Below are 9,401 nucleotides of genomic sequence, written 5' to 3' on the forward strand. Positions count from 1 at the left end.
GGTAGAACTGCCATTTTTATTATATTGATCCTACCTATCCAAGAGCATGGGAGATCTTTTTTTTCCTTTTTTTTTTTATTTTTTTGCTGTCTTCTTCAATTTCTTTCTTCAAAGACTTAAAGTTCTGTTGAAATTAGGAGCGGCAGGGCTGCGTCCCCGGCACCCGGCCGCCCGCATGGCTAGCTTATGCCCGAAATAATTACACGGAAACTGTATTCTTTCAAACACTGCCTGGCCCGGCTAGTTCTAGCTTCTTATTGGCTAGCTCTTACATATTGTTCTAACCCATTTCTAATATTCTGTGTAGCCCACGAGCTGGCTTACCAGGGAGGATCTTAACCTGCGTCTGTCTGGAGCGGGAGAATCATGGCGACTCCTCCACCAAGCCTCCTTCTCCCAGAATTCTCCTCTGTTTTCTCCACCCACCTAAGGGTGGGCCTTATCAAGGGGCCTAGGCAGTTTCTTTATTAATAAGAAATCACTCCCACATCAAAGTTCTTGTCAAACAGGTCTTTCACTTCTTTGGTTAGTATAACCCCAAGATATTTTATGTTATTTGTGGCTGTTGCGTAGGGTGATGCTTCTCTGATTTCTTTCTCAGCTTCTTTATCAGGGCTACTGATTCTTTTCTGAGTTAATCTTGTATCCTGCTAAATTGCTGAACGCATCAGTTGTAGAAATTCCCTAGTAGAGTTTTTGGGTTCACTTATATATACTATCATATCATCTGCAAATAACGAAAGTTTAACTTCTTCCTTTCCAATTGGAATCCTTTTGATCTCCTTATGTTGTCTTATTGCTCAAGCCAGAACTTCAAGAACTATTTTGAATAGATATGGAGAGAGTGTGCAGCTCTCTCTTGTTCCTGATTTTAGTGGGGTTGTTTTGTATTTCTCTTTTTAATTTGTTGTTGGCTTTTAGTTTGATATATATTGCTTTTATTATTTTTAAATATCTTCCTTGTATCCCTGATTTCTCCAAGACCTTTATCATGAAGAGGTGTTGGATATTGTCAAATGCTTTTTCAGCATCTAATTAGATGAACATGTGGCTTTTTTTTTCAGTTTTTTTATATGGTGGATTACATTGATAGATTTTCATATGTTGAACCATCCCTGAATCTCTGGGATGAAGCATCCTTGATCATGACGGATGACTTAACGTGTTCTTGGATTCAGTTTGCCAGTATTTTATTGGGTACTTTTGCATCTATGTTCATGAGTGACATTGGTTTGCAATTCTCTTTCTTGGTTGAGTCTTTGTGTTGTTCGGGTATCAGGGTAACTGTAGCCTCATAAAAAAGAGTTCGACAATGATCTTTCTGTTTCTATTATGTGGAACACTTTGAGGAGTATAGGTGTTAGCTCTTCTTGAAAATTCTGGTAGAATTCTGCACTGGGACCATATGGCCCTGGGATTTTGTTTGTTTGTTTGTTTGTGTGTTTATTTGGGCAGCTTTTGATGATAGCGTCTATTTTTTGCAGGTTATAGGTCTATTTAAATTGTCCACCTTTTCTTGATTTAATTTTGGTATGTGGTACCTATCAAGAAAATTGTTCATTTATTTTACATTTTCAATTTTGTGAAATTATTGTAGTATGACCTAATGATTCTCTAGATTTCCTCAGTGTCTGTTGTTATGTCCCCTTTACATTTCTGATTTAATTAATTTAGGTGTTCTCTCTCTGCCCTTTGATTAGTTTGAATAAGCGTTTGTCTATCTTGTTGATTTTCTCCAAGAACCAGCTCTTTGTTTTTATCAATTCTTTATATTGTTTTCTTCATTTCTATTTTATTGATTTCTGCTCTCAATTTGATTATTTGTTGTCTTTTACTCCTCCTGGGTGAGTCTGCTTCTTTTTATTCTAGAGCTTTCAGGTGTGCTGTTAAGTCACTAGTGTGAGCTTTCTCCACTTTCTTTATGTGGGCACTTAGTGCTATGAACCTTTCTCTTAGCACTGCTTTCATAGTGTCCCATAGGTTTGGGTGGATTGTGCCTTCATTTTCATTGAATTCTAGGAAGTCTTTAAATTCTTTATTTCTTCCTTGACGCAGGAGTGGTTCATAGAGCATTTTAATATCCATGAGTTTGTTGGCTTTCTGCGAGTGCTGTAGTTGTTAAATTCTTACTTTAAATCATGGCGATCCAACAAGACAAGGGGGTTACTCCAAATTTTGTATCCGTTATGATTTTCTTTTTCTTGATTTTCTTGGGTTTCTTTGAGATATTTATTAATTTCTTCCAATTTTTGTTTGTTTGTTCCTCCACTTCTTTAAGGGAATTTTTCATTTCCTCTTTTAAGGTCTCCATTGTCTTCATAAAGTTACATTTAAAATCATTTTGTTCTGCTTCTTCTGGATTAGGATGATCAAGTCTACCTGCTGTATGACCACTGGGTTCTGGTGTTACCAAGTTGCTTTTTACATTGTTGGATGAATTCTTACATTGGAGCCTACCCATCTCTTCCTTCAATTGATGCCGCCAGTGTCTTTCTTTGCTTATTGGTCCATTCCTTGCAGGGTCTGTTTGCATATTTGGAAACTGTTCTTGGTCTGCTTAGTACTATCACTGTCTGTGTCTCAGGAGTTTTGGAGCAGCCTACCTGCAGGAAACTCACCTGCTGGCTGGCTATAGAAGCTGATGCATGTGGGGGAGGGGCCTGGGGTTCTGCTCCAGTATGGAGGGCTTAGAGAGTGGGGGTGTCCTGCCAGGTGGCGTTTCACTCATCTCTTGATCCTCTCTGTGTAGTAGCAGGCTGTGTTTTAGAGTTCCATTGTGATTGCAGGGGTTAGGATGGGGATAATGGAGCAGCCTTTCTGCAGGCTGTTTATGAACTCTTATGAAAACAGAATAGCAATCAATAAACATGGGCTTTGAAAAAAGTGTTCCCACCCATCCACATCCCACCCGTGTTCCCCAGAAGTCAAGGCAGATTCATTGCTGTCATAAGTTACACTGCCCGAGTCTCCCCCATCCACCTCCACCAGAGTAACAATGACCCCTGCAAGTAGCCTCAGTTCCAAATTCCTTCCCCTGCCACATAGCATAGGCTTCCTATTAAATAAACCTGCTTCCTGATAGTGCCGGACCTCACCTTCACTCAGAAACCTTGAAGTCCATGGTGACTTTGTCTGATGGGAATGAAACTGCTTCTGACTCCCAGTGAGTGGCCACCATTACTAGAGTCCTCGTGCCTGGATGGAGGATCCCTCCTAGCATTGCAGTCCCGCCGCACCCTCCCATCTTTCCCTGCCCCACTAAAGAAGCGAACTCATATATAACAAGGAGAGACACAAGACTGTGGAAAACTTCAAAGTCTAAATAATAACCTAGGCAACACCATCTGAAATAACCAATTGGTTGACAATGTCTTGTATTGTTACCATGAAAATTCACTGATGAATCCAACAATCTAAAGACATAACTCTAATGATCCACAAATATTCTAGTAGTGGGAAGAGTTACTCTCCAATCTTTCCATAAAATGAACTCTTTTCATAAAGCCCTTATTCTCCCTTTTTTTAAAGATTTTATTTATTTATTATGTATACAACATTCTGCCTCCATGTATGCCTACAGGCCAGAAGAGAGCACCAGATCTCATTACAGATGGTTGTGAGCCACCATGTGGTTGCTGGGAATTGAACTCAGGTCCTCTGGAAGAACAGTCAATGCTCTTAACCACTGAACCATCACTCCAGCCCCAAGCCCTTATTCTCTAATCAAGTAAAGACACACTGAAAAGAGACAAGTATCTGACAGGGTCATTTACTAAAAACATGGGGATAGCCTTAAGGAGAGTACGCGATCCTTTACTGTCAATGATATTGAAAAAAACATTCTTTATGATCAAGATGCCTTCACTAGGAACACAAGAATCAATCCACATACAAAAACTTACAAAGAGCTGGGCATAGTCACAACATCCAGTGAACACAGCCACCCATGAAAAGGAATGAAATGCCACAGCCAGGGACAAATGTGGAATTAGAGAAATTTTTAATATTACTAATCCAACTCTATAAACACAAAAATCATCATTTTGTGTACCTTTTGTTCATATTGAGAATATGAATTTTGTATGATAAAAGTGTTGGTCACTTGACTTGGACAGGGAGGTGGCACACAGCTGTTGAATATTCAGCATAGTTCTCTTAATTCCTCACTGTACGTACAAACCAACAAAGTTTAAAACAAACCAGAGCACATCTAACAATGACAAAGCAATGAGGTTTGAAAAAAATGGAAACTCTCAGTCAGTGTAGGAATAGAAATAACAGCCACATTTGAAACAATAACCAATATGGTAAAAAAAAAATCGATCAATAAATGCCAAACACCAAAAGTCAAACAGAAAACCAGGGAAACTCACTTCTTCAAGATCCAACCAGTTTGGAATGTTCAAGCCTAGGAAAAATGACCGAATCTAAATGCTCATCCAGCAAACAACTCCTCCTCTGCTGTACAAGGACAAAACCCAGCCCCAGGTAGCACCTTATATGCACTGGTATCTAGCTTACTTCATAATAAATCCTTGTGATGTCACTTGCCTTGGGCCAATCGCAGCTCAGCAAAACCCACAGTGTTTCGTTGCTGCTGTTTCCCCATCTCACTTTCTATCTTGAGCAGCTATACTAATCCTTCTCACAACTGTGATCAAATAGCTTTAAACGATTGCCTTATGAAATGAGAGCTTCTTTATCCTCAGATTCACAGGGGCATAAGAAACAGAATGGGGAAATTGTGCGATGGACATCAGGATGTGATGCAGTTGGTTGCATGGCATTTTCATCCCCCATTCGTCCAGTCATCTAAGATGATCTGGTAGGTCCTAGTGTAGAGATTGCACAGTGTCCCCAACAGCACAGCCTCGTGCGACCAATAATACAAACTTATGTGACAGTAGTGACATTCCACATCAAATCCCATTCATGGACCCTTGGCACTTCAATAAATGTAACAGACAACCTTCCTCACAGTGATAGACTGGGGAAACTTTGAGCTTCCCATGGGAATGGACACAGGTATATTATCTGCTTCCAGCTGAACAGGTGTTGGTTTTTCGTGGAATTTCACTTCAGCCAACAATTTTTCAAGTAGTTTCTCTTTTCCAGACTGAGCTCACCATAACTACTTCTAGGGTCAAGACCTTGGTGTTGATGTATAGAGGGCCTAATTTGCAGGAGAACCACCCACTGTAGGCCTGGATGGCCCTCATTAGGCATTAGGAAAGAAATGGGTCTTTTGAGATGAATGCATCTGCAATCACAGACCTATTTCATACACATCAATCACCTTCTTTGGTTTTGAGCCATCTTTCAGTGTAAATGGATGGATGCAAAAGATTATATTGAGTGAGAGCACCCAGATCCAGAAAGTCAAATGTCAGAGGTCCTCTCCATCAGTCATTTCTGGTTCCAGACTTCTGTAGTGAGTCTAGCCCATGGAGAAACAGAGAGGGGAGGGGATACCAACATGACCTGACACCTAGCTTTTTGTGGCAAGCTTTGGCTGTGTGTCTATTCCTCTTCCATGGCTAGTTATCTTATCCCCTGGAGATTCTCCCAAGATCCTCCTAGAGAGATCGTACCTAGCAGGAGTTGAAACCTAGGCCTGTGTGTGTATGTGGGGTTGCTTTGGGGGAGGAAATGTCTAGCACATGGTTTTATGTGTGTGTAAGGGATTGGCTAGAGCGGGGCCTGCACGTAAATTGTGTGTGAGAGAGAGGGAGACAGAGAGAGAGAGAGAAAGAGAGGAAGAGAGAGAGAGAGAGAGAGAGAGAGAGAGAGAGAGAGAGAGAGCGCATGAGAGAGGTTAAGAGCATCTTCGAGTGTAAATTTCTAGAATAAAGTTCTAGAAAGTAAAATAGGCCGGGCACTGGTGGCGCACGCCTTTAATCCCAGCACTCAGGAGAGGCAGGCAGATCTCTGTGAGGTCGAGGCCAGCTTGGTCTACAAGAGCTAGTGCCAGGACAAGCTCCAAAAGCTACAGAGAAACTCTGTCTTTAAAAACCAAAAAAAAAAAAAAGTAAAATGATACAGTAGCCAATTTTCAGAATATAAAATTACATGAAAATCCATCATTTTCTTAAAGAAGGAATAAGTACTTAAATATAAAATTAACATAATAATATACTATAGACAGTACTTGATAAAAAAAACTAAAAATTAACATCCTCTTTTAAACAAAACCCACAGAATTCTAATGAAAATAGCAATCCGAGAAGTCCCTGGCCAGACTCACACTCTGCGCTCTAGTGATCTGCTTCCGTTAATAGAAACTGCTGTTCTAAATTTGGAGAAGTTTGCTTGGAGCTCTCTGATGTTTCAACTTTGCAGATAATCATTTTTTATTGATTTTATTGAGCTATACCTTTTTCTCTACTGCCCTCCTTTTCTCCCCCTCCCTTTTAACCCTCTCCCATGGTCCCCAGGCCCCCAATTTATTCAGGAGATCTTGTCTTTTTCTACTTCCTATGTAGAATAGATACATATATGTTTCTATTAGGGTCCTCATTGTTGTGTAGGTTCTCAGGGATTGTGATTTGTAGGCTGGCTTTCGTTGTTTTAATTAAAACCCACTGCTGAGGGAGTACATGTGATAATTGTCTTTCTGGGTCTGGGTCACCTCACTCAATATGATGTTTTCTAGCTCCATCCATTTTCCTGCAAAATTCAAGCTGTCGTTATTTTTTTTCTGCTGTGTAATACTCCATTGTGTCACTGTACCACATTTTCTTTATCAATTCTTCACTTGAGGGGCATTTAGGTTGTTTCCAGGTTCTGGCTATGACAAACAAAGCTGCTATGAACATAGTTGAGCACATGTCCTTGTGGCACAGATGAGCATCCTTTGGATATCTACCCAAAAGTGGTATTGCTGGGTCTTGAGGAAGGTTGTTTCCTAATTTTCTGAGAAATCGCCATACTGATATCCAATTGGGGCTGTACCAGCTTGTACCCCTACCAGCAATGCAGGAGTGTTCCCTTTACCCCACAACCTCTCCAGTATAAGTTGTCATCAGTGTTTTTGATTAGGCCATTCTTACAAGTGTACAATGGAATCTCAGAGTTGTTTTGATTTGCATTTCTCTGATGACTAAGGATGTTGCGTATTTCCTTAAGTGTCTTTCAGACATTTTGATTCCTCTGTTGAGAGTTCTCTGTTTAGATCCATACCCCATTTTATTTACTGAATTATTTGTTCTTTTGATGACCAATTTCTTGAGTTCTTTATGTATTTTGGAGATCAGACCTCTGTCTGTTGTGGGGTTAGTGAAGAGCTTTTTCCATTCTGTAGGCTGCTGTTTTGTCTTGTTGACAATGTCCTTCCTTTACAGAAGCTTTTCTGTGTTAGGAGGTCCGACTTATTAATTGAATCTCTCAGTGTCTATGCTACTGGGTTAAATTTAGGAATTGGTCTCCTGTGTCCATGCTTTGAAGGTTACTTCCTACTTTCTCTTTTATCAGATTCAGTGTGGTTTATATTGAGATCTTTAATCCATTTGGACTTGAGTTTTGTGCATGGTGATAGATATAGATGTATTTTAATTCTTCTACATGTTGATATCCAGTTATGCCAGGACCATTTGTTAAATATGCTTTCTTTATTCTATTTTATAGTTTTTGCTTCTTTGTCAAAAATCAGGTGTTCGTAGATGTGTGGATTGATATCCGGGTCTTCTACTCGGTTCCATTGGTCCTCCTGTCTGTTTTATGCCAATCCCAGGCTGTTTTCAGTAGTGTAGCTCTGTAGTAAGTTTGAAGTCAGGGACTGTGATGTCTTGCGAAGTTCCTTTACTGTACAGAATTGTTTTGGCTATCCTGGGTTTTTTGTTTTACAGTGTGAAGTTGAGTAGTTCATATACAACAAGTTGCACAATCCCTAAGGAGCAGGACCAAGAAACCAAGAAGACAAAGGTGTCAGAGTGTAGAGCCCCTTCTCCATCACCCTGGATGGGAAGGTTTTTCCTACCTCCTCTTTCCACGAACCCAAGCCCACAGAATAAAAATGAACCTAGGTGGTCTCTGGTCGTGACCAATCTTCTTACCTCAGTTTACCAATCCTGCAACCCTCCCCCTGCAAGTCATCCCTAAAAGGGTGTTGCAGTGCGCTTCTGAGTGAGGCCCTTTTCCTCTTACGTCATTTGCCTGTGATTTCTCCATGATGCCAGAGTCAATATCCTCAATCATCACCAGGTGCTGCAAAGTCTCACAGCCCAGGTTGAAAGAGATCCTGGCAGTCGGGAGCCAAGGCATATGGAGTGCTCTAGCTGGGATGGAAAAGTATTCTGGCATTCAGGGGCCAGGAAATACTGAGGGCTCAGGTGGAAGAGTATTCAGGTAGTCGGGCGCAGGGAGTAGCGTAGGTTACAGTAAGCTTAGCAGCTTACAGCCCTGCTCCTGGGAAATGTTTCCTGGATAGAAGAGCTCTGCTCCAGCAGGAGAGGCTTCCCCAGTGAAGGTCTTAAATTTTGGATCCAGTGCTCCTGAGTTTAACAGCTCTGCTCTGCTAGGGGAAGATTTTTTTTTTTTTTTTGCTCCAGTCCTCTGTCTCCAGCTCCTCTCCTCTGGAGAAAGAAGGTCTTCATCCAAACCTCGTTCAAGAGATTTACTGGGAGGGGAGAATCCAGGAGAGCGGCTGCCCCTGCCAGGGTGGAAGAAGAGCAGCTGAAAACTCAAGTGCTAACTAGGGACAAGCACCAGCACGGTCTGCAGTCTTTCTTTCCATAGGGGATCAAAAAGAAGAAGAGAGGGAGAGTGCTTGGGGGAGGGGAACAAACCCAGGGCCCTGGATTTCAAAGAAACACTGCATAAACTCACAGCCCTCCAACCAGTGAACAGCCCACCCTTCCTGCCCCAGAGGAAGTCAGTCTGAGTGCACAGCCAGCTTGCTCAAGGACCTGGAAGCTTGTTTGTATACTTGGTCTGACCTAGCCCAGAAACAGGTGCTGTGTCTGCTGGGGGAGTTGATCTGATCCAAGGTGGTCCTTGATGAATGCTAGCACGCCCATCTTTTTTGTCGGGGGGGGGGGGGCGGGGGAACTGAGTCCCTGTCAAGCAAGCAGTCTACCAGCTTCATCTCCTGTCCTGACCTGGTGTTCGCTAAGACTAAGATGAGCCTTGAAGAAGTGAAACAAGCCAAGGTGTCTGTCTCCCGCAGTTTAGTTAACAAGCGGTAATAAGAGAACAGATTTAACATTCTATACAGTGACCCAAAGTTCCTATTGGTAAGTAATCAACATTAATTGCATGATTTACAACAGCTGAGGGTCTTTCCTTTCCATTTTCAAGTTTGACAGAAAGTGTGTTTAGGGGGCAGAGTAAGGAAGAGAGCAAGCAAGAAATCTCAGACATTTGCAGGTTAAAATCAGCCCACTGGCGTTTTCTTACAATAACTA

Source organism: Alexandromys fortis, unplaced genomic scaffold (genome assembly GCF_014885135.2).
Source record: "Alexandromys fortis isolate MF-2015 unplaced genomic scaffold, M_Fortis_MF-2015_v1.1 scaffold_157, whole genome shotgun sequence".
NCBI classification, from domain to species: domain Eukaryota; kingdom Metazoa; phylum Chordata; class Mammalia; order Rodentia; family Cricetidae; genus Alexandromys; species Alexandromys fortis.